Source organism: Python bivittatus, unplaced genomic scaffold (genome assembly GCF_059951505.1).
Source record: "Python bivittatus isolate LINGU-HERP-01145 unplaced genomic scaffold, Pbiv_v1 ctg000340_np1212, whole genome shotgun sequence".
In the NCBI taxonomy this organism is placed as follows: Eukaryota; Metazoa; Chordata; class Lepidosauria; order Squamata; family Pythonidae; genus Python; species Python bivittatus.
In genome coordinates, this window is record NW_028277056.1 from 27,072,838 (window position 1) to 27,100,657 (window position 27,820).

Sequence of the window (27,820 nt, forward strand, 5' to 3'; positions counted from 1 at the left end):
GTAAATATTCAAGTGGGAAACAAGTCTAATGTGGATTTAAAAAGAAAACATGTTTTTCTTTTTCAAAAGAAAAATCTGTAAAGAATTTAAATGTAACCATATAGCCAGTTGATTAAAGTCCAACATATAAGTCTATAGTACTTTCCACGTACAATAGACTTAACTTTATCTGGAATAATATTATAATCTAGTGGAAGATGTAAAACTGTAGATCATAAAAACCTCACCCAATTTTAAAGGATTTCTGTGCTGAATGGAAAGATAAGCAGTTTAACTTTCCAACTTACGTTCGATCTGCTGTTTATTTAAATATATAAAAAAATTCCCCTCTCACCCCTATGGGTGGTATGTGTCTTCCTCAATCTTGGGTCCTCTACCAGAGGCCTGGGAGTTTGAGGGTTCTGTGCAGTATCTTAGCTGTTCCTATCACTGCACTCTTCTGGACAGAGAGCTCTGATGTTCCTGGGATCTGTTGGAGCCATTCTCCCAGCTTAGGAGTCACGGCCCCGAGTGCTCCTACTACCACTGGGACCACTTTGGCCTTGACTTTCCATATCCTCTCTATTTCCTCCTTCAGGCCCTGGTACTTCTCCACCTTCTCATGCTCCTTCTTCCTGATGTTGCTGTCACTTGGCACTGCTACATCTATCACTACCGCTGTCTTCTGGTCTTTGTCTACTACCATGACGTCTGGTTGATTGGCCAGTACCTGCCTGTCTGTCTGGATCTGGAAGTCCCACAGGATCTTAGCCCTGTTATTCTCCATGACCTTCTGTGGAATCTCCCATCTGGACTTGGGGGGGTCTAGCCCATATGCTGTGCAGATGTTCCTGTACACAATGCCAGCTACTTGGTTGAGCCGTTCAGTGTATGCTGTTCTTGCCTGCATCTTACACCCTGCCACTATGTGTTGGACTGTCTCTGAGTTCTCTTTGCACAATCCGCACCTTGGATCCTGTCTAGTGTGGTAGACTCCTGCTTCTATGGATCTGGTGCTTAGTGCCTGTTCTTGTGCTGCTATGATCAGTGCCTCAGTGCTGTCTTTTAGTCTGGCCCTTTTCAGCCACTGATAGGATTTACCAATGTTAGCCACCTCAGCTATCTGTTGATGGTACATCCCATGCAGGGGCTTGTCTTGCCATGGTATTTCCTCCACGTGAACTTCATCCCATATCTGCTGCTGCCTGAGGCATTCTCTCAGCAGCATATCTTTGGGTGCCATCTTATTGATGTACTCCTGGATACTCCAGGTTTCATCCAGGACAGTGGCTTTGACACTCATCAGACCCCACCCACCCTCTTTGCGCCTGGTGTACAATCTCTGGGTGTTGAACTTGGGGTGGAAACCTCCATACATTGTGAGGAGCTTCTGGGTCTTCACATTGGCAGCCTCCATGTCTTCCTTTGGCCAGCTCACTATACCGGCAGGGTATCTGATGACTGGCAGGGCATACATGTTGATGGCATGGATCTTGTTCTTCCCATTGAGCTGACTCTTCAGGACCTGTCTTATCCTTTGGTGGTACTTGGATGTTGCTGTCTTCCTTGCCTCCTCATCATGGTTCCCATGTGACTGTGGGACACCAAGGTATTTATAGCTGGTTTCTATGTCTGCTATGTGGCCTACTGGTAGTTCCACTCCATTGGTCTTAACTACCTTCCCTCTCTTTACTATCATCCTGCCACACTTCTCCAGTCCGAATGATACCCCAATATCCTCACTGTAGATCCGTGTCAGGTGGATCAGTGAGTCGATGTCTCATTCACTCTTAGCATATAGCTTAATGTCATCCATGTAGAGGAGGTGGCTGATGGTGATTCCACTCTTGAACCTGTACCCATATCCAGACCTTGTGATTATCTGGCCGAGGGGATATAAGCCTATGCAGAACAGCAGTGGGGATAGTGCATCACCTTGGTATATGCCGCACTTGATGGCCACTTGTGCGAGCTGTCTTGAGTTGACTTCCAGTGTTGTCTTCCACAGTCCCATTGAGTTCTTGAGGAAGGTCCTTAGTGTCCAGTTGACTTTGTATAGTGCTAGGCATTCACAGATCCATGTGTGCGGCATTGAGTCATAAGCTTTCCTGTAGTCTATCCAGGCTGTGCTCAGATTGGTCTGCCTAGACCTTGAGTCTCAGGTGACTGCCCTATCTATGAGTAACTGGTGTTTTGAGCCCCTGGTGTTGTTCCCAATGCCCTTCTGAGCTGTGCTCATGTACTGGCCTATATGGTCTTGGAGCTTGGCAGCTAGGGTGCCTGATAGAACTTTCCATGTTGTGGGGAGGCAGGTTATTGGCCGGTAGTTGGATGGTGCTGTTCCCTTGTGAGGGTCTTTCATGATCATACATATATGATAGGCAGATGAAGCGTTAGCGAGTCTTTGCCCAAGGACCCCTACTGGTAAAGTAGGTACCAGCAGGGATTCAAACCCCAGTGTCCAATGTCATATGACAGTGCTCTAACTACTACACTACCCAGTGTGTGTGTGTGTGTGTGTTTGTGTGTGTGTGTGTATACACTTACATATTATAGACCCTGTAAGTGATCCACTTCATCCTGAAAATCCTTATTTAATTTCAACACTACTATAATATCTGTGGCAGTGGAACATCTGTAGCAGAATTTTCAGTCTGGGTGATTCTTGTTTCATGTGAATCCATAGTTAAGAGTTTTAGCTCTGGCATATTTTAACCTATAAAATCATGTCCCTGTTTCCTCTCTGCTACTTTCTCTGTTGCTTTTTCTTATGGCTCAGAAATAAATCAGGTTCAGCTTTCAGCTATTATTCAACTTCAGGATGCTGATACCGTTTTGATGAGGGGAGACGTGATCCTTGTTTCCTCTTTCTTCTTGACTTTGGATCCATAATTTGCCATTACAGAGCAGTAACTTGAAGAAAAATAAAAGATTTTTTCTGCCTACCGTTAAATTTAACCTAGCAGTGAACCATACCATACCTGCATCACCATACAAAATTCTTAGTTTACTACTTCTGACTTTTTCCAAGTGTTGTGTAATGATGAATAGCATGATGGGTAAGCATGTATGTACATGAAGGAGAAACTGGGATGGGGTAGAGAGAATATAAGCCCAAATGTTCAATAGTAAACTCTACTGATTTGGAGTACTTTATCATCTGTATTATCTTGGCAAGTCAGATGTGAATGCTGTGCACTCATCAGTTGCAAACGCTGGGTAGACATTGTTGAGTTTGCAGTAATTTGGATTCTTCCACCCATGAGAAGATTGGAGCTTAAATTTTATTTTCCAGTTCTATGATTCTGTATGCTGAAAAGTATTTAAATTTAACTAATACAAGAATCCAGTAAGAGCCTCAGTTAAAAACCAGAAAAACAAAAAGGGCACCTTTGTGGATAATCTAAGCTGAGCTCATTAGGGACTGTGAGTTTATTCCAAGAACATTTGCTTTTCTCCAACTGCGCTTTTACTGATATCAAGATCTGAGAGCAATATCTGTAACATTGCTCTCCCTGTGAAATATCAGCAAAAGCAAGTTGACTCTTGTACGGATTGATTCTAGTTAAAAAATGTCAGGAAAGTGCTTCATGTTTTCAAAACTACCTCAGCGAGAAAAGCCAAGTGGTGAGTCACATAAGCCAAAGTTTACTATTGTGGCAAGCCCAACAGGAGAACTGCAATTCAATCAAATATTTCTGTAGATGTCAAAAACCAAGGAAGCATAACTTACTCCAACTGAAGTTTGTCAGTTCTCTGTGAGTAAATAAATTTAGACACAGTCATCATTTTTGCCCTCCCAGCTCCCTGTCCTATTTTCTTCGCCTTTGTTTTTCTACATTTTTATCTTTCTTCCATATTTTCTACTCTTTCATCTCATTGTCTGCATTAAAGCCATGTCCCTCCTACATGTTTTTATTCGTCTTTCCCTTGCAAAGTATTCTGTCAAGATTTCCTTTATGTTATCCTATTTTACTCCATTTAGTTCTTCATTTTTCATCTCTCACCCACCTAGACATTTTATGCAAGTCTAATAAGGTTGTCCTGACATACACTTTGTGTGGGTTTTTAAAGTATGTTTGACTGGAATAATGCATTTTCCTCCCTTTTCATGTTGGGATGCAAACAAATCTTGACAAAGGTATTAAGAATATAAATGGATCAGTTCCATTCTTCCTTAAGTAAGCTTCTGCAATTTCTGTCTCTTTCTTCCTCTCTGTTATTTGTACAGTTACTGCATTATACCCACAAAAGATTTTTTTTCTAAGGTGATGGATTCAAACTTATTACTGTCACTTAGGCCTCCATCCAATTTACATGATGTGAATATGTGAATAGAAGAGACAAGAAGATGCAAGGACTCTATAAAACAATCACTTCCATTTAGGTTAACATGTGTATGATATTTGGTGAGTGAAATATATCACAGCAGGATAGGACTCAGTCCTTCTTTGTTCAGGAATCAGTGCTATCTGGCAGACCTTCGTGCAAAGGGATTGTATAAGCAGCAGATAAGATCCACAACAGCAGTTGAGGATGATTATTAGAATAAGAAAATTAGCAGCTAGCAGTCTCTTAGAGATGAAGGACAAAATGGTTCTCCTGAACTCACATGGGTTAGGTTCACCTCATAAGGAAAATTTGTTTGAATCCAGGATCTCCTCTTAACTAAGCTGGCACAATGATTTTTTGTAGAAGGGTAGCTGAATAGCTGTACCCTCCTTTAGAGTAGCCATGCACCAACCACTTCATCTGTGAGCCAATGATGAAATTCAAATGACAGAAGAGTGCTATTTAATCTATTTTAAATTTATTGGTCATGCAACTTATGTGGATGGATACATTAATGCACAATTAGTGATGGCTGATTTATATATGTATCAATTCAATTTATATAGCTGTCCATCTCAAATGCATGACTCTGGCTGGCCCACAACAATTAAAACTATATAAAAAACAACAACAACAACAACAACAACAACAAAAGAAACTTATATAACAACAATATAAAAAAACCTTACAACAGCACAATCAGTAGCCAGCGTATACTGAGAGCCACCACCAAAAATCAGCATAGACACTGTACAGGCCCCACCACACACCTGGATCCCCAAGCCTCATGGCAACAGATGGGACCCAGAGCATGCCTAGTGGGATGGACAGATGTAATCAGGGAGAGGCAGTCCTCAAATAACCCACTCCCATGACAAGAAGGGGTTTATCGGCCATCACCATAATCTTGAACTGAATCAGAAACATGCTGGTAACCAATGCAGCCTGCAGAGCAGAAGTGTAACGTCCACTGATCAAAGAACAAGCACTATCTGAAACTTGAATGCTCTTCCAGGGCAACCCCATGTAAAGTGCATTGTAGGAGTCCATTTGGGAGGTGAGCAAGGCATGAGTGAACATAAGCAGGGCATCCCAGTATAGGAACAGGCACAACTAGAGCAAAACATGCAGTTGTGCAAGGCCCTCCTGGCCATGGCTGCCACCTGTTCCTTGAATAAGAACCATAAGTCTATAAGGACCCTCAAATTGTGCACAGATTCTGTTTAGGGTAGTGCAACTCCATCTAGAACAAGTGGTGGAAAGTCCCCAGAACCAGGGAACCCTAAGCCACTCAATCATGCTGCGGTTGACCTGAAGCCTGTTGTTCCCCATCCAAACTCCCATAGCCTCCAGACACCAAGACAGGATCTCCACAGCATCACAGCATCATCAGAGTGCATGCTTACTCTCACTTTCTTTCTTTTTACATCTGTCACTGTGGTTGCCAGTCTTTTCTCACTTCAGTATGCACACTTCCTTGCTTAAAAACATGCTGGGTGGCATTGTGGGGGAAACATTTTCCCTTCCAAAATAGTCTTTGCCAGTTCTTTAGATCTTGTGTGCTATTTATCTGAGATATCCATAATAAAGAAGATAGTTGCTAGGACTATTAGTGAAATCTTCCAATTCTTCCAATCTAACTCATTAGCAGACTCTAATATTCCACTCGTAGAATCACTGAGTTGGAAAGGTCATATTATCAAAATGCACATTTACACAGCATTTTAAGAGAATATGTGTATTTAAATGTGTATTAAAGCAATATTGAAACACATTTTGAGGCAGAAATAATTGTGGTGGCAATGGAACTATAGGTAAAATTTGATTAATGTACAAGTGGCACAGAACTGTGCTAATAAAAGCATGCTGAAGTTACAATTATCATATGATTATGCATTCATGTTGTTTTATTGTCAGTGCTTCCATTCTGTCAGTATAGATTCAAAGCCATCCAAGATTTAAACCATATGCCAAATGTCTAATAAATTGCAAACTATTATTTTCTTGTTTGCATTTTGTAAGCTAAGGATTCTGACACTCTTGATAAGAAACAAAACCTAAGATAATGAAGAGGAAACTTGCGTGAGAGTTAGGGTTAGGGTAATAAGTCCTTGCATTACCTCGTCTCAATAAAAAAGAAGATATTCCTAAAACAGAATTCTACTTTGGCAATTTAATGTCTTGGAAACAGTCTTAGCAGAACTCTTGTTTTGGTGGAACAATTTCCTGCTGGCTTAATAACATGCTGCCTTGCCTTTATCATTATCCCGTGTCTTTACAGCTATTTAGCCAAATAGGCTATTCACAATGGCAGACAGGTATATATTTTCTGAGCGGAGATTAGTCCTCCTAAGATACAAGCATCTTCCTAATATTAATATCACTGGCCATGTAAATTATCAGTGATGAGTCTGCTCACAGGAGCATATCTTCCTGTAAAGCTTTGGGGATGTGCTATGAATTTTTCCAGTCATGGTGCTATGATGGCTTAAGAAAGAGCAGAGGGGTATTTTGCAGTACCCAGAGCAGTAAGATAAGACTCTTAAGATCAAGGTCTGGAGATGACAAGATCAGCACCATGTGAACAGGGGCGAAATTTGGAGGATTGCAAAGCTGCTGTGGTAACATTCTAAATCACTAGTGAGGACTGGGTCTTAGAATGTGAGGATATGGGATCTATACTATCACTTCTGCTCATAGGGGGGTTATGCGCACATCATAGCTGGCATGTCCTCAGCACTGAATGGATTGGTGGCATTGTTTTTGCTAACAGATAACATGTTACAGTCATGAGAATTTGAAATGTATCAGATGGATGAATGGAAGGAAGAAAGGAATCTTAAGGGTCTCTATGTTCAATACCAAATAGTAGCCCTATATATGTATCGTTGCCCCGATTTCAGAGTGTGTATTTTTGAGATGTTTGACTGGTTTGGAAGTCAGAGCAATGGATCACTGGACACTTCAAGTATTTAATTTATGTATGGTCAAAATAGACAGCATTAATTATTGATACCAGTGGGAAGCAATTGTTCAGGCTTGTGTTTCTGCTTCCCTGACTTACAACATCACCTATAGAACATTTTGTTCAAAAGCATTAACCTAATAAACCAAATTACCTGTTGGCTGATGTAGGTTGAAGAGCTTTGATGACAAAGCCTGCAGGATATATCAATTTATAGACAAAAATCACATTGAGTAAAGTTTGTCTCTTGCATACAAGTGCCGGCTGCCTGCTTCTGTAGCAGCTCTGAGTATTAAATTACCCTCCCCTTATTTGCTGAAAGTACTGCTCTTATTTGTTTGTTACACATCACTTTAACTTTGCTGTCTACACTTCGTGACTGGAAAGAGTCACTTGGATTGAGATGGGTGGCTATATAAATAAATAAATAAATGCATAAACAGATAGATAGATAGATAGATAGATAGATAGATAGATAGATAGATAGATAGATAGATAGATAGATAGATAGATAGATAGATAACTCGGCCGGCCAGCCAGCCAGCCAGCCAGCCAGCCACATGGGAAAATAAAATCATGCTGCCCTTCATTGAAATTTAATTTAAGTTTGAGGAGATAGGGATGATGCAAACTGCTGGAAAGATTATTGTTCTATGAAAAATAGGATATATACATGGAGCCCTTTACTATTTTATAACTATAGTATATGCAAGATCCTGTATTTCATCCTTGAAAATTCATCAAGAATGTCTTCTCTTTTGGGTGAGAGGGAAACCAAAAGCTACTCATTTTGTAAAAAATTGAATGGTCAGAAAAAAATGCAGAACAATTCTTAGGTCTCAGAACTAATTTAATTGGTTTAAACTTCCATTTGTATACCAGGCAGGAGAATATATAAAGGATAGCATATATGCATTATTTATTAAAGAAGGGAATATATGCACAGAATAGATAATTGAAGGAGAAAGTTTACATGAAGAAACATTTGCTATAAAGCCCTCCAATCTTTTCTATCATGCAAGACCTAGAACATGCTGTTTTGATGGGGAAAATGTAACAAAGATAGGGAGGCAGTGGGACAAAGAGAATGAAATGCTGCTAGCATTTATTGAAACAGGAACATCAATCATCTGAATAGCTTTGATGTTGTCACAGCTCTTGCTTGTCTGTTTGATAAGCTGGAAGAACAGACAACTTCTTCAGCCTGAGCTCTGAACAATGGAAATCAATTTCTTAAATAGTTCTGGTGTATATAAAAAAAATAATAAAAAAAAACAAAACAGACTTAACACTGTTAAGAGTAGTTTTTTATTATATATGTTGTGTAAGAATTGGGAATAAAACAAGGGTGGGGGGAATATTTCTGATCTGTTTCTGAAATATTCTGTGCTACAGTGAGTTTAGACCACCAGAATGGTTGCTGAATAGAATAAATTGAAACTAAAGTACCAGGACAAAAGTCAAATTATGACTCTGACTATTATTATTTTTTTAAAGTCAGAATTCAGATAAGTTGTTGTAAAGAGCTATATTTAATACTGTCTGGGGACATTAAAATTCTCTGATGTGTTTTTATTAATTAAACTTTAATATTTGGGATGCATATTCTATAAAGAATATGAAAATGGTCTTTATACGCTCTGGTTTTGAGTAGCAGTTGTAAATTTGGTGGATCCAAGTCTATATGCTTACCAATGGTTACATGATTAAGTCATTTGCCACCTTGTACATTCAACAAATTATTATAGTTTGGGTGTGAGAGTATACTGCACAGTTGGTGGGATGTGTACAACAGTACATTCACTTAATGATAGTCTATTAGACATTCCAGTTTGCATAGAATAGTGTGACCATGCTTGAGATAAATCTGGACTTTGTTTTTGCTTGTGTCATACTGGCCAAAACGTGTAGAGCAACAGTCTCCCTAGTTTTAGCATGAAATGCTGCAGGTGGCAAGGGTATAACCCAAGGCTGATATTTTATCTTACTAAAAAACGTTACATAAAAACCACAACTGACTCATGTGGAGGTGAAATCTATGGGCCCAATCCAGTGATGACCATGGTATATAGAAGTATGGGGCTTTGAATGTAAGAGCAGTAAATGTTAAAGACAATTAGTAAATGAATAAATATATGTAAATATAAAAATAATTATATTTAAGATGTGAATGGAGGACTAAACTAAAGCCTATTAAAGATGAGGAAAAGGACTGAGAAAGTTTAAGATGTGTAAATGTTGGTAGAAAAGTTGTGGCTGATTTGGACGGTAAAATAATAGTAAGTTGAACGTACTGAGAATGGGGTATTTTCACGTGTGTGAAAAAATAAGACAGGATCAAGAATGAATGTGTATTGAACAAATGTCAGCTGAATGAGAAAGTGGGTGACTAATATGAAAGAAGTACACTGAGATGGTTTAGTGACATGAATGAGCAAGGATCAAATATCAAAGCAACGTGTGAATGAAAGATGAATGTTGAAAGAAAAGAGATGGTTGGATGGAGTTGAGATCCTCAAGAAGAGAAAATGAGAAGTTTAAAGAACAAAAACCAGTCTATGAACATGATAGAAACAAGAATAGTTTTCAAGGACAGAAATTTGCAGAGATGTATACTGAAAGTAGTTATAAAACTTTTTTCTTTATTTCATGGCTTTCGTTTCTTTGGTTTATTATCTTTTACTTCAACTAGCACAATGAATATGTAGATAAGCGTCAGCATGGTTTCTTACACAGTTGAGGTTATTTATTTTTACACACGTAAGATTATTTTTTGATGAAACATATTCATTACTAACAGCCGACATGGCTAATAATGTGAATAGCCGCAAGAAGCTCATCTATTCCAGAAACATCACATGAGGCTTCATGCATAATTTTCAGTTCCTTTATCAAGATCTGTTTTCCCTCATCCAGTAAAAATTCTGAAATGTATTTTTCTTTTTAACTGAGAAACAAGCTTTAGGCAAAATTGAGTTGTATAGTCAAATTTGTCCACTCTTGTCATCAGTGCCTGGAGAGTTCCTCTTGGAACTACAAGCTCTTTATTCTGTGGGTCCCAAATAGGGATTTACAGAAGCCCTCTGAGAAAGTTGACTAGTGTTGGCAGAACTTATTTTTGTATTTTCCCTTAAGTTATGCTGACTTTTCACTCAAGCAGAAACCTCCAAATCCACCTTGAAACTTTGTTCTGTGTGAAATTATCTTATCACTCAGAAACATACCTAAACAGGAAGGGGGAAAAAAGACTGTCCATAGATCCCAAGCCCATTACCATAATATTAGGCATTGAATCACACTGTATTTGAGCACTATGCTAAATACTGTGTTAAACTTCTAAAATGTCTCCCTCCCCCTCCCCCTCCCCGTGTTTGTGGATTGTCAGTATTAATTCATAATTTATCATATTTTTCCATTGTAAATATATTGTTTAGTTGAACATTTTACATGGCTAATTGTTAATGAAAATAATGTGTCAGGTTTTGGGAGGTTTTAAGCATTTTGTTGGCCTGTTTTATGCACAGAATTTGAGTAGAGTTTATTATTTCTAAAAGAAAAACAAATTCAACAATATCATTTCATCTCCCTAATTGCATACATGGCTGCATTCGAGTCAGGGTTTTTATGAAATCTGTTTCAGTAAATTTGAAAAATTCACTTTACTGCAGCATAGATTTCCTGATTAGTTTCTTATGTTTAGAGATGCAGCATTCATACTCTTCCCTCCTTCTAACTCTTCTGTAACTGAAGGAATTTGCTTGAATATTCATGGGGAGATCATACAAATGTTATAAATAAATCTAAACAATAATAATTCTATGCATAGGCTGAATATTATTGTTTCCCTTTACCATGAAGTTATCTCCTTTTTTATTCTGGCAACTGAGAGATGTAATGTACTGCTGGCTAATGCTATAGTTTAGTTTCAGACAGTCTAGGTTGAGTTTAATACATGTATGTTCCTTGTCATGTATTTAAGAGTCCACCTGAACCTTCTTTTTCCACTATAGACTCAGATATCTTTTAGGGATAATCTAAGCTATTTTTGATATTAGATTTTACTATTTAAACATTCCATCATAGTGTTAAATTATTATAAATTATTTTGGAGCTTTTAAATGGCTTTGGACAGATTTTCAGGAGTTTGGTGACTGAAGATTCCATTCTATGTTTCTGACTTTGCAATATCTCTAAAAAATTGTTGCAACTTCTTTTTCACATACAGATAAAGATGACCATAGAGGTTGAGTAGTGTGATAGATACTTAACTATTGACATGAAAAGCTGACCAAATGAGTTTTATCACATCTGCAGACCTGACCTATCAGACCACTTGGGACTGCTGTTCTCTTGCTCTGCTCCTTATGTCTCTCACTCTTCAACTAGAATTTGTTTGACAGTTTTACTTAGAAGGAGATGAAAAAAAGAGGAGGAGAAATGCAGATTTATTCTGCAGCTTTTAAAAATCCTCGTTGCTCTTTCTTTTGTGTTCATCTTCCTTTTTCTAGATTTGTACATGTATATGCAAGTCTTTCCTTGTCTCTCAGTAATTTTGTCTGACTTGTAATGTAGTCCTATTAATTTCTATGTCAAATCTCGCAGCAGATTTTCCTAATGTTTCAGTTCCACTTTTCATTCCCTACTTCTCGCAGCAAAACTAAATTTATTTAAAATCCTCCCCCCCCCCCTTTCTGCTACTTGTCTGTCTCTCTCTGGTCTGTACTGAGACTTTTTTTTATTGCATGAGTGAATCTGAAGCATTGCAGTTGCTGAAAGACTACTGTGAATAGTGCAGACAAATTATTTATATCATGTTTTATATACAGTAGGCAATAGTAATAACAGTTTTTTAAGAAACAAATTGCCCAAGCAAGACATAAACTATGCCAACCAACCAATTGTCAGAATGTGGTGGACTCTTTGATCTTTCTTTTTAATCTGTTTTGAACATTTTTATTTTTAAGTTGGAGTAAGAGACAGACTCTGTGGGTTCAACACAACTTCTCTGTAGCCTCTTTGTTAATAATTTGTAAGTGGCTTTCTTGTCCTTTCCTCATCCTAGCTATCTGTACCCCAAAAAAGATACAAGGAGAATATTTCAACCCTTAAAGCTATCTAGCTGAAACTGATCTCTAATAGAACTACTAACCATGCTAAGTTGGATCTTGGGGAGTTACACAGCCCTAATGGATATACATCTTATTAAATAACTCGTAGTTAATGTTTTAATTAACATTTTAATTTATGCATTAGATTCACTGTCCACTCACAATCTCTGGGAAGGTTTACATATATACTAAAAACTCTATTTAATGGGACAAGAGCTTGGGTGAGTAGGAGAACAGACATTTTATATACAAGAGGTCCTCCTTTCATGGAACTTTGGTCTGAAGTATTGTCCTTGTGAAAGTTATAGATGGTTTTTCAAACTGCACTATCTATAATATGGATATGCTTTAATGTTAATACATTAATTTAATGTTTGTTGTATTCTAATAATTCATTGTTGTTATTTGTACTGCTTCAAGATGAATATGTGAGAAGTGGTATAAATAAAATAATTGTACTATGGATTTCAGATATTTTTTCTTCCTTTTCCATGGGTAAATTTTGATAGCTTTATTTCCAATGTCCCTGCCCAAACAGAAACTCTGAATTACATTTCCCCACTCTATACTGGTATTCCCAACACTGCTATCCTTCCATTTTGTTAGGTTTCTAAGATTTCTAGCCAATATAATTGATTCATACTGACTTAATCAGTTTCATGTTTCTCTTGTCACCAATCTTTAATTTTATTTGTGGTTTCCACCTTCTTCCAAATAAATTGAGACTTTACAGTCCATTTATACAATTTTCTTCTAAATGCCACATGCTATCGTATCCAAAATGAAGACACCAGATGCATGATTAAGGGCTTAAAAGGAATGCAAACTAATGTCACAAATTTATTTATGACACTGTTAGTGCATGGGGTGTGAAATGTAACACTGGTCTTCAATGAAATAATTTGAAATTGCTTGAAAAGATTGGCCATCATCATTCAAAAGGAGTTCCTGGGTATTCCATCTACCTTCTTTCACATGCACACCATCCATGCCACATAGGTCTAACACTGTAATGCTTGACCTTTGATTTAAGAAATAACATACTGTGCAGGAAAGTTTGTTCCATCTTCACTTTTTTAACTGGCATCAGTAGAAACAGAAATGACCCAAAGCTAACCCTATGTATTCAACTAATTGTGATAATCTATTAAAGACAATTTTAAAAGACCCCCATTTTTATCCTTAAACACTCTAAAACAGACACAAATAGCATAATAGAGTTGAAAATCAACCTTGAATGAAGACTAGTAAGCTACAGAAAGAGAGAAAAAATGCTCAGCACCATAACCAACCAAAGCCCATACCTTTGAATTAAAGGTAAGAGGATGGCTGCAAAACATTGCCTGGAAAAAGAGGCTGAGGAGAAGCTCTTTCTTCTCCCCATAAAAGCATACTCTGCACATGCACACTTTTCCAAGTTGTCATTCTACAGATTAATTCTGTATAATTAACACTTCAATTCTATTTATGCAAATGGGATTTGATCCCATGTCTTTCTTGAGCAGAATGGAGGCAAATGGTTGCTTCCTTCTGCCAGGAATAGGTCATTACATGAAACCCTGTGGAAAATATACTAGGATCTCTAACAATTACAGGAGATTGGATAAATTGATGACAAAGCTACAACTAAATATATTACAGGAAAAGGAAAGGAAAAATACATTAAAATGGAGGTGGTTATTAGAACTTGAATCTCATGCATTCAGCATTCACATCATGGGAGGCAGTAAAATCCTAGAACATCTCCATAGTGCTTAGTTGGGTTCGATTCAATTTTTATTACTTCAGTTTAGTTATGCCAGACCAGCAAATGTGAGTTCATTTGAATTCTTCCTTCAATGTTCTTCAAAAGGAGATAACATCATGCTATTTCATTATGTATTAAAATACAAAAGAACTTTCTAGGAGTCTTCAGCCATTTTATTTCTAGTTTACCTTTCAGATGTTTATTAATAGCTTTGTCCTAGTCAAGAATACTGACATCTACAGTTTTTATTTTGCCATCTATTATTAACACCTTAGCTTGACACTCAATTATTCTCTAGGGATTTATCCACGTTCAGCAATATATTCTGTTTTATCCTGAGATGGCTGAATCAATCTATTTTTTAGTCGGTGCCACTTTCCCATCTGTTCACTTATAAAACCATGTTATTATGATGTTTTACTATTAATGTGATTTAGAAAACTGCACAAAATTGCATGTAATACAAATACAGATTTATAGATAAAAATTGTCTCAAAAATGCATTTCTAAATGTATTTTTTTCTTAAAATACATATTTAAAAACCTATCTTGGTACACTGACCTGAAAAGTCTGTTGGGACATTTGTGAAATACAAATGATGGTGAATAATCCTTTTATTTGGTCTGATGATATGTTTGGCATCTGTTTGTATCATAATTGATACCTATAAAATTATGAACTACTTGGTATTATCTGTTTTAGATATTTACTGGGTCCACATATCACACTAAGGGCTGATTTTCAAACCCTTTTTGAAAACCATTTTAGTAAGATGCCTTGGTAATCATTTTGCAGTGATATGTCCTCATGATATCATCTGTATCTCATCTCTAAACCACTGCATAGGCACCCTAAAGTTGCCTTTAATCGTTCCATTATTAAAATAATATTTCCTTCTCTACTTGAAACAAGTCTTGTTGCATTCACATTTTGCAGTACTTCAATGGCACAGTCATGGCAGAGATCTGCTTAGCTCCAATTGCCTAAATCTGCTGTGGGCATACCTGCTCCCATCCAATCCTGCAGCCTTTTTGACTTAGACCATAAGAAAGACCAGTCTGGTACAGTGGTTAAGGCACCAGGCTAGAGACTGGGAGACTGGGAGTTCTAGTCCCACCTGATCCACAAAGCCAGCTGAGTGATCTTGGGCCACTCACTTTCTCTCAGCTTAGGAAGGAGGCAATAGCAAATCATGATTGAAATCTTGCCAAGAAAACTGCAGGAACCTGTCCAGGCAGTTGCCAGGAGTCAACCCTGACTTGAAGGCACTATATGTATATATGTATGCATGCAAGATAGACCAGTTAGTTGGTTTGCAGAGAACAAAACTGTCAACAAGGATTGCATTTTTAGTCTTTTATTTTAATTTTTTCCCATAGGACTAAAGAACTACCAGAAGATCAATATCCTATCAACCCAGGGTAAAGACAAGTTTGTTTGCATTTTGGTTTTGGTTTTGGTTTTTTTTGATCATTGAGGTATATGAGAAGAGTGGAAGTTGATTTCTTTGGGAGCTCCATCCAGATAGGTCATGTTTTTCTCTCTCTCCCCCCGCCCCCCCACCCTTTGGCTATCAGACTATAAATCTTTCAGAAAAATGATAGTCCTATAGACCTATGAGAAGAAAAGAAATTTGACTGACCAGTCAATGTTACATATGAGGTAACTGGATAAAGCAGGAGTGAACTCCATTCCAACTGATAAGTCATGGGTTTTGCTAGTTTGTTTTTCTTTTTTGCCATATAATTATTGATTTCCCAGAGGTTCAATGGTTATAAAGCAAAACAAATCTCAGTGAATTAATTACTTAATGACTGAATAGTTGGTGGAACATATTAGGGGAGTGGGATGATATGAGGAGTTGTCCAGCATACCAGCTTCATTCTTGATTTGTTTTTGTTTTAACTGATATTTATCTATTTATTGCTACTAATACATAATAAATACATGAATACATACTGTATATTTGACTGGCTATTGGACAAAGGAGGGATGTAGGATGAAGCACAAGAGAACACCTGAAGTTCCCCAACTCAGTCCTGCCCCATCACATGTTTTACCACCACGGAGACTGAGTGTTACAGTAATTGTTTTTCTCATATTAAGTAATGCAAGGTAAGAGGGGAAAGGAAGCTGGGAATTCTCCAAGCAACACTTCTGAAACTGTCCTGCATTAAATCTGTAAGAACACAGTCAAGCTCAGCCATGGGACAATACAAATGAAGTTGACATATCTTTCTGTGGACTCAAGGTCAGGAGAGGACATGTTAACATGGTCTTGAGGAAATGTCCTTTCCCTATATCTGATTTTGCCCCAACATGTTATGAAAACACAGCTATTATGATTGTTCATCTTAGTATATTTTATCAATACATCTCTGAATTATTCCACAGGGCTAGAACACTCATATAATAACTGTTGTAGTCCAAAATGCATTTTGGAATTGATTGTGCATTGCACCTCTAGTTGCCTGGTCATGGTAGAACATTTCCAGATATCTGTCAGGACTTCTCAGCTCATATAATTGCCAAACTCCACATTAGAGATTTTGCAACCAAAATTCCATTTATATCAAGAGTAAAGATTTCCTTGTCCCGTTCCTAAAATATTCTCTGAAGTTGAAATATACCTTCATATTGCTTTCTCATGATAAATGCACGAGCTACGTATATTTTATCTTGACCTTCTCATTGTGCATAAACAGTAACTGAAGCCCTGATGTTAGCTCTTTGTCTCCAAATAATTAGGGCTTTACAGATCCTTAAAGGGGCACTTTATTTCAGTAGGGATCCATGCAAAACTTCCTTTCATGAAGTGGCATCCCATTCTAACTGCCAGAAGAGAAAGACCCCACCATTTGACTTCATTTTGCATGCACAGCACATGCACAGAAGCTGCTATCAATTAGACAGATCAGGCAAACAATGTGAATCAACCTGTTTTGATACTTTATCAGGGTGGAGCAAGCACTTCATCATGCTGAGCAAAGTGATATGCCACTGTGAAGTGAAGTGTCTTACAATATATACTTCCTTATCAAAAGAAGAATAAAAGTAGTTTAATACAACTTCTGCAAAAATGAAAATTCCTAATTTCCTATGTATGTCATAGCTGTTCTGTTTCACGTCCATATTTTTTTTACTTTTTTTTAAATACATCACAATTCTTTCTTGCCCTGTTGTTTGAATCCTTCCTACCTTCCTTCCTTCCTTCCTTCCTTCCTTCCTTCCTTCCTTCCTTCCTTCCTTCCTTCCTTCCTTCCTTCCTTCCTTCCTTCCTTCCTTCCTTCCTTCCTTTCACTGTGAACTGCAAGGGTGGCTATTCATCAACTACCCCCTGGATTTGCAGAACTGGTTTCAGAACAGGAAGAGGATTTTAATGTAAGCTTCTATGTTCTGAGGAACTCTACTGCATAGTGTCTATTGACTTCTCACTCAGGAGAAATGTTGTTTGGAACAGTGGATAATCCACTGTAGAACAACTATTTTTCAATAATTGAATCTCTAACCAAAAGGACACATTTCCTTTTCTAAAATATTCTCCTATTGTTTAAATCAATGGGAAAAGATGGGATATTTAGTATTAATGAATTTATTATACAAACAGTGGATTAATGTCTTCAGAAACAACAATAAGTCTGACAATGAAAAGCAATATGTATCTATTATCAGTTATGAAATGTTGAAGGGATGATTCTAAAGGTCGATTTTCCTGTCCCCACAGCTTGGTTCAAAGCTGTTATCTCAGCATTTGAAATTGCTTCTTTCAGCCACTAAGCATGGTCAAAGTCTACATGTCCCTTTTTACCATTTCTATAAATAATTCTGCCTATCTGCCTGTTCTGTAAATCTGGATTCAGCAAGAAACATGATATTCTTCAATCTCTCTGTTAGGCACCACAGGAAGAAAATGCCAGGTTTTCCCCCACCCCCTACCTTTCTTTTTAGTTTGTTTGACTCAGCACAGGGATGACAGTAATTCTGACCTTAATTTGAAAGGACAATACAAAGAAGATTAGAAGGGAAGAGACTAAAAGGAGTTGAAGGAACAATGTAGAAATAAAGAAAATGAAGAAAAATCCCCAAGCTACAGAAATATGAAAAAGGCAAATAAAGCATTGTTTTGGAAAATAAATGAGTAAAATAAGTCTTAAAGAGTCAGATCGATTGCTTAGTAGCCCATCAGGAGTTTGATAAATCTCTTATTTTTCCTCAGAATACCTTAGATGATGTTGAGTTTACTTCATGCAAAGGCATGCTGTTCATGTTTAGTTCTAGATTAGTTTGTTGTATGAACTCAACTTACTGTGACTTATTCAGTAAATTGGTAAAACTGAGCTATCTTGGCTTGGATAGTTTTAAAGCAGAGATGGAAAACTTAGATCTTCAAGGCCACATGTGGAGCAAACCTATCCCCCCCTTTTTTTTAATCCCACCTTTATTATTCTTATAAATAACTCAAGGTGGCAAACATACTTAATACTCCTTCCTCCTCCTATTTGGCCCACAACAACAACCCCTTGAGGTGAGTTGGGCTGAAAGAGAATGACTGGCCCAGAGTCACCCAGCCGGCTTTCATGCATCAGCCAGGATTAGAACTCACAGTCTCCTGCTTTCTAGTCTGGTGCCTTAACCACTAGACCAAACTGGTCTAATGTAAATCCTTTACAGCCTCATATCTCCTTGCTAAAAATTGGTAACAGCATTTCCCACTATTTACAGTCACATGAGTCTGTGGCACATCCCTACAATAGGCTTAACATATGTTAAAATAAATAACCCTCTCCAAAAGAAACCCACCACAGTAAGGGAAGAAATAGCATCATCCACTTTGCAACGTTTCTCCAACAAATCCCAGCTTTGGGCTCCCAAAACTGTTCTGTGCTTTACTGCATCACTCAAAAGTCCCATTTGAAACTAGCAAGCAATTTTGCTTTTCATAACACCAAAGGTGCCAGTGAATAGGTTTAGAAATTGCTGTATAACTCATTTTGGTACAGCAGAATACATATTGTCTAAAATGTATTTAACCAGTCCAAAAATGGCTTAGATCAGTATTTCTCAACTTTGGCAACTTGAAGATGTGTGGACTTCAACTCCCAGAATTCCCCAGCCAGCCATGCTACATTGAACTTCTAAAATTAGCAGCAAGTCACTTAGATTTATACCATTTGAATAAGGTCCTTGCTACAAAATCCCTCACATTCCTGGATATTTTCCATAGTCAAAAAATACAGTCGTGTGCCAGCATTTGGAAGTCGAATACTGGAGGGAGTGTTTGTTTGGCTCAACTATATACTGTATGAATTATATTGAATTAATTTTGAGCATTTAGGATCTCATATTCTGCCAAGGCATGGTATAGGGAGGCCAATTGTGATAGCACTTATGAGTCCTATAAAATGGTTCAAGTTTCAGATAAAAAGATCTGATGAGAAAGAAAATAGGCAAACAAGTAATAATGCAGGATTTTTTAGCTGGGATGAAGGCTTGATTCATGACATGTTTGAGCACAATAGGGACATGATGCAAAAACAAAATATATAGCCATTGTGCAAAAAGTGGAATATTTAACTGGTTCACAAGAAACTTCCAGTTGTTAAAATATGCAAGTCTATTTGCAATAAAACAGAAAGTTCTGGCCTCATCTGCAGGTAGATAATTGGGAAGGAAGAAATTATTTAGAATCATAGGTCCATAGAATTAGAAATGGCTATTTGAGATGTCTGGAGGCTTTGTCAGAATGACAAAACATGTGTTGTGATGTCACAACAGGGGCTCTGCCCTTATATGTATATGTTCAAAGTCATACAAAATACATGTACAAATGGTGGAGTTTGTGTTGCAACATTGCAATACATGTTTTACCATTTCATCCTTGTTGCCCTCCCTGTGGGTGTCTATGGGTGCATTTAGGTCATGGGGTGCTGTCATCTACTCAGTGCAAGAATTCAAACCAAACCATCCCTGAAAAATGGCTGTCTAGACTTTGATTGAACATATCCAGTAAAGGGAGACTCTCAGCTCTTTGGGTAATTGATTTCACTATTAAATTTTCTATGAAGAAGGTTTATACCACCACCTCCATCAGTTGGAAACTGTTTTCTATCATTCTATGTCCTGCACCTTGGAGTAATGGTGAACACACCTTGAATTTTAACTTTGTGATATCCTTTCAGGTATTTGAAGAGTTATATTATAGTACACTTTAGTCTTTTCTTCTCAAGGCAGAACATTAGGTTATGAAGCATTTTGGATACAAAAGCAAAAAGTTGCTTCAGGGCACGCAGAGGGTCACACTTGTTTGGTCTCCTTGCTATCTGTAAGCTGGCCAGATACTCTAAAATATCTTCTTGCCTTTGCATCTGAAACACTGCACAACCCTATTACCACCAGCTCCTTCTGTCTATCTTCAGATTCTCTGAAACCTTGAAGTGTGGTGGACACAGTATTCGGGGTGGGGTGGAGGCTAGGAATTGGAATCTAATCTAAGCAGAATAATGTAGAGTGATTATTGTCTATGGTTTGGAAACTATACATTTTATTACAAAATTTCACTTGTGAATGACTCTTCCACATGGCTCATCTCTAATAAACTATTTGTCCCCTTGTTCTGCAAGACCAGAAGTCAATTTTCATATATGGGAGGTATACAAAATTCTGCTCTTTTCAACTGCACAGTAATGCTGAAGAAAGTACTGCACACTTGGAATATTTGCTCTAACCCACAATATGTTTACCATATAATTCATTGGACTGCTTTCTTTCATCATTATGGCCATGATGGCACTATTAGGACAGGACTTTGGGGCAAAAATCCTATTTAGGAGAATGAGCAGGACCACTTCCCCAAATAACCTGTTAAGCCATCTAAAGAAGGATCCTCACAAGAAACATTAACTCCAGAATTTAATTTTCTTTAACAGCATCAATGAAAATATGCTTTCTCTGGAGAGCCATAGCATTTTCAACAACTGAGGGCAAAGAGGAACAAAAGAGAAACTATAAAAAAAGGTTGGAGGTCTGACATGGTGGCGGTAGGGAATATGAAAAGGAGACAAACAAGGAGTAGTAGGCATTATCATATAGCATTGTCATACAGGACAGGGTTCCTCAACCTCAGCAACTTTAAGATGGGTGGACTTCAACTCCCAGAATTCCCCAGCCAGCCATACTGGGGAATTGAAGTCCACCCATCTTAAAGTTGCTGAGGTTGAGGAACCCTGATATAGGAGAAGAATGGAGCTTACTAACCCATCCCCAAGGAATGGATGAGCTGTGGGGATAACCTGCAGATTCTCAACAGCTAACAAAACAGAAAAAAATAAAATCTTAAAGAAATGACTGGAGAATAATAATATTAACTATTAACTATTAAATAAAATGTAAATAAAATTTATCAAAATGTTGTTTTTATCCTGGTTCCACTATCTGGTTTTTTTTTTCATGTGGTCTGAACAGACTACTCTAAATCCAAGGGTAGTCCACTTCCAAGGAGGAAAAAAAATACACACACACAATCATTTTCAAACTATAGGCAAGGCCCATTGTGAAAAGGGACATGTGAGAAGAAGATACAGTCAAGAGATCTTTGCATACAATGCCAGAGTGGTGCCTCCATTTAGGTCTGAGATGGAATTCTTAGCTAGTAGATTTGTGGCACACTTGTGCATGTGTGTGTGTGTGTGTGTGTGTGGAGGGAGGGAGGGAGGGAGGGAGGGAGGCTAGGAAAAATTCAAGCCACACCTTAGAGTTAAATAATATGAAATGACAGAAGGCAAGCTTTCAAAGAAACTTTGTAGTGTATTTATTTCTCATATTGTGAGCTGTAAATTCACCTATTTATGGAGCCACATTTTTCTCTATTGTTTAGCTCTAAAGGTGCTGTTCTATCATCAAGTTGGATGTCAAATAGTCACAACTCTGTCAATTTGATGTCAGGTTGTTGTTGAAATGAACTGACTTTCATTTTATTTTAATTTATTTTTTGCTTCAAGAGGAGGAGGACGAAACTGGAATGTATATGTGTGCTTCTCTCTCTCTCTCTCTCTGTGTGTGTGTGTATGTGTGCATGTGTGTAGAAGGGTGCTTACTGCCATTCTGACACCTACACACAGCAGCTGAAAGTTTGAGGGTATTGGCCCATGCTTCTTTCACTGCATTTCACCCTAAATGTTGTGGTGGTGGCATCAATGGAATATGATGGTTGGCCAATAAATGTGAATGAATGAATGAATGAATGAATGAATGAATGAATGAATGAATGAATGAATGAATAAAATGTACAATGAGCAGCCATTTTGTTGAATGATGGTCAGGCCAGTATGGAGGAATGATGGTGGAGATGAAAGTGAAGAAACTAGGGCTTAGACACAGGCTGCAAATAAAATAATTGCAAGGTCATTTCTTTAGAAGAAATCAACATCTCCTTCCAACATCCTCCAATATATTTGTGATTTGTGGATGCTGCAGTTAAGAAGGGACATGTGGTCTCCAAGGAAGGAAATAGCTCAGACAGTTCTGGAGGATCTTAAAACAGAAAGAAAAAACAAATCATAGCATATTTTAGGTAAATTTTAGCTTAGCTTTAGGGCAAGGGTAGACAACTTTTTGGTACCCAGAAGCTACACTCAATATGTGGGAATAGCAAGAATCTTCTGTTTTGGGATGGACATTAAATATTTCATTTTAAAAATTATTTTAAGCCTGTAATAGAATTTATACTATAGTTTTTGTGTGATTCTTCCTCAGAAAAATGCAAGAGCCAATCTTTTCAGTAACCACGGTTTAGGATACTCGTGAATTGCCACATATTATGGGAAACCATATATGGGCTTTTTGTTGAAAGAAGAAAAGACTGAATTGATGATTTCTGGATTTGGGGATTAAAAAGGGCCAAAGTGATGGGGAAAAGAATAAGATGATAATTACTTGATAGAGAGAAGGGTGAAAGGCATAACTATATGTTCTCTTTTCATTCCTTTTCTTTTTCTTACTTTTTATCTTTTTGTGGCTGCTGTTTTGCATACTTTTATTGCATCAAAAATTTTTAATAAAAATATTTTTTTTTAATTGCCACATATTATGGAGTTGAGAGGCTTAGACTGCATGCCCTAGACCTAGACTTAGGGAATGGAAATTTGAAAGACTCTGCCGATGCAAAGCACATGCTAGAACTTCATAGAAATTATCTAAGGACAGCAGATCGTATAAGTGCCAGAAATGCATGAATCATGACAGCTGAGGTAAATAGACTCCCAAGTTAGAAGCAATAAATATCTGCATATGAGGTACTAAAGGACACAGAGTGTGAGCAGACTTGCCTTTTTTATGACCTCTGCTAGGAAAAAGATGCTAGGATAGACAGGCATTTTAGTCTGATACAGCAAAGTTATACGATATTCTTCAGAATGCTGTTGATAAAATCAACTCCCATCAACTTCAACGTTATTGAGAATAATTTGCTTCTGTGGAAACACTTTTTAAATCAAGTTTTATGAATGTTATCAAGATTATGAGTATTCCATTATTCCTATTTCCTATATAATTCAAGTTGGGGGAGCAGGAAACAAGAGAATATCAACAGTTTTGTTTCTTTCCAAGTCTAATCTTTCACTTTGTGTATTTACATATACAGCCTTTTTGCAAGCTTCTCTGATTAACATATATAATGCAAAAATCTTGTGGTTTTGCTCAATATAACTTTATATTCTAGCAACTATATTTTTCTGTGCGTACATGTGTGTGTGTATGTATGTATGTATGTGTAATAAATATATTCAGTATATAAGATATCAGATTGCTAAGATTTTTATTTTAAATACGCTTTTTAAAGAATAACACATTAGTAAGATCACTTACTACTTTTCTTAATGTTTCAATAGCAGGTAGTCAGGGTTAGGTTTACATCTGGCAAAGCCATAATCCTAGGTCTCAGACATGTATTTTGGTAGTCCTGTATAAAACTGTTTTGATTTGTCTGAGTTACAGTGATTTTATAAATTTTCTTTCTGGGTAATGTGGATGCTTTCTCTCTCTCTCTTTTCTCTCACCTTACTTGATTATAAAGCTAATAGTCTTCTGTTGCTGTAGGTCATACACATATATGATGAATGGACAATTCCACAAGAGACATGAGCTGAAATTTCTTCTGTGCTTTGCATAAATGAGCTATGTATTTGAACAGGTTTGCTAGAGTAATATTTTTGATGAGCCGTGGCAGAACAGAATTTTGATGAAATTCATCTATATTTAATCAACAAAACCAGTTTATGGGGAAAGCAATTGCCAACCCCATTCATAACCAAAGACCTACAGAATATTAAAGTAGTAAAATGAAAAATCCATAATTGCTAGAATAATCCATAACTGGATGTGGGATTCTCTCAGACTCACATCTGTCTAACACTCTCAAACATGGATGGGGAACCCTGTTCATCCAGAGTATGCATTGTCTTCTAATGCCACAGGTGGTGTGTGATGATTACCAGAGTGGTATGTAGCACTGATTATGGATTGTGGTTGTGTGTGTGTGTGTGTGTGTGTGTGTCTTCCTTCAGCAAAATAGGTAAGTTACACCTTCTAAAATATTCCAAAACTGATTTGTACTATCTTCATGATTAGCAGAAAATGCTGCATGTGACACAGGTATAACTAAAGTTGATAGTAGATCTGCATTAACATGGTTTAGAGTTGATAAATACATGCATGTAAGTGAAGGTATAGGTTTAGTTATGAATGAAGGAGCTATAATTTATGACAGAAAGTATGAAATGATGTCATCTTAGTTGTGGTTATGTATGAAAGTAGGCATACATAGGTTCAGGCAGTTATGTTACAATCCAGTGAATTGTGAGAACGGAGAAATTACAGTTTGGGGGGAAAATGTGTGACATACTTAATAAATGTGATCTAGGGAACAATTATTCTGTTAGGTGACTTGAATGTATGGGTGAGAATGACTTGAGAGAATATAGAAATAATTGGCTAAACCCAGGAATGAATAAGTATGGGGAATATTTGCTGGGTATTTAGCAAAATATTAAATATTAAATATTCAAATTCTAAATATTAAATATTAAATATTTAGAAAAATATTTAATTGTTTATGATGAAAGGCTGAGGGAATTAGTGGAGGACAAAGGAGGAAAGTAGTTCTGAATGTAGGACAGACCATTATTTAGTGTCAGTAGAGAATCTTGGGGAAAATGGACATGCATGAAAAGGGGGGAAAAAAACCCAGAAAGTACAATGAAAGTAGGAAGACCTCAGGAAGAAGTGTGAATCTTGTACGAAAAGTATTAGAGAAAAGATTCATCTCTCAACAGAATGAATGGAGAATGAATATAAGGAAAGAGGATAAGAAAGTTGTTTGGAACAGAGTAAAGGATTATGCTACAGAGAGATACAGAGCTATGTGAAGTTCCACTAAAAGGAAGTACAAAGAAAGAAGCTTGATAGACTGATGAAGTAAAAGAGGCTGTAGATAGGAATTAATACATATAAGAGAATGGTGGATGCAAAAATAAAAGAAAGAAACCTTATAATGTATATATACAGAGAAAGAACATGAGTACATTGTCTGCAACTCAGACAGCAAAGAATAAAGATAAAAAAACTGGAGACAAAATGTGGGCCAGTTTTGGTGCAAATAAAGAATTGATTTGGTTGTGAATACGTAAATAGGGCTAAACAAGGAGCCTCCAGTAAAGTAAGCAAAGTAAAAAATAAAAGTAATGAAATGATTTGGCATGAAATTGAAGTGAGGGAATGCTAGCAGTATTTTAGGGAGCTGATAAACTCCACTCAGGATGAGAAGACTGAGGTATTCTTACTAAATGATCAATATCCAGGTGTTTTGAAGAGAATAGCAAAATTCTTATTTATTATGAATTTAGCTCATATAAACCATTTGGTGCCTTCAGTACTTATGCATGTATTAATGGTGTGCTGTATCTTTAAATTCTGTGACTTAGTCTTGGACCATAAATAAACAAATAAAATAGAAATCTGCATGGGGATAACAGCAGTATGCTTAAGAGTGGAACAAATTCTCTTACTATTATTGTTGGGAAAATAATTTGATTTCATTCTTTAAAAATGCTGAAAAACATTAAGTTTGCAGAAGTAGGCAAAATAACTTAAGAACTATTAAAATATGGATTTATGGAGAAACTGTTTTGTGACTTGTTTAATTTGTGCAGGAAGACTATATCTCTACCTGATGGTTGGAAGAATGCCATTATTGGTCCCCCATAGAAACAGAATGATGATAGTGAATGCAAAACTATAAGGGAATGAGTTTGTTTCGGAACCTGTTTAGCAGAATTCTTATCAAAAGGATGTGAGAGGTGATAAAAAAATTTGGGAAGCTTTTTGCTGGACAAAGGGTGTGAAGATTTTTCCTCTCCAGTAGGTACCTATGATAAAGTGAATAAACTTGACCTGTGGAGAGTTTTGCATGGTGGTGGTGTTTTATTTGTTGATTTTTCCCACTTCTTCATGTCTCATCACCACTTCCATGTATTGGAGAAGAAAGATTATCAGGTCGTATGCAAGTCTACCTGTTAAGAACAGATTCCTTCCAATGCATTGAGAATTGTAGAGTCAGAGTCTGTGAAGTGTCACAAGCAGCTTGCATGATCATGTTTTCTCTCTAATTGTATATATCACCAAAATCCCAGGTAACGCGTTCCCTTTACATTGTAAGGGCAGGACTTGGTCATGCTGTTGGCACAACTGCCATCTGATCTTTTTCACCACCACTTCCACTTCCACCCTGTGGATGCTGTTGCCATGATTATATATACTAATCCACTTAACCAGCTACTTCTTGCTTCTGACAAAGCGCATGGTGGTCCATAAAAGAGCTTTTTTAATCTCATTTGCATCTTTTTTGTTTTCAAGATTGTGTTCTTCAGTATACATTTTATTTTAGGACTAGTATCACAGTACAACAAGCTACAGTTCTAATATTTTTCTCAGTATTTGATAGAATATTTGAGGGGATAATATTAAAGTTTATATTTGTTCACTATAATTTTTTACAATATGTGAGAATATTGGAACTTAGTCTTTCCCTCCTGTTCTTTCTTTACACTCCCTTACCTAATTTATTAAAAATCTCAGATGTTAAGTTTATGCATCCCAGCTAATGATGATTTATTTCTTTTTTCCCACTTCACTCAGCTAAAATGATGAAAATACAGAAGTGTGATCCCTTCATTTTTTAGTGTTGTTGTTTTAATTCTGGAATGAGCTGCTAACCCTGCAGATAGAATTTAATAAATATTTGTTTTTAATTTGATTATTTTTTGTTTGATTTTGGTTCCATGGGAATATTCCTATTGATCTGAAAGTATACTATGTTCTGACATCTTTTCCTTTTAATGTAAATTGGAGACTCAGCCTATCTATGTGTGACCTTGTAATGGAGGGCACTGCAACATTATAAATGGGATATTTGGCTATTTGCCATGTGTACAGCTGGGGCAGAAACCTAATCCTCCTTCAGTGCTCCATTCTCCTTCACAATGTTTCCAGAGTTGTCAAATATAACTAAATAAATAAACCACATATTGTTTCCAGGCTGTATGGTGCATTGAGTAATGTTTACCAATTGCCAAAAATATAGAATTCAGGGAGGAACAAAGGCAGATGTTACACTTCCTCCTTTTATTAATAAATTT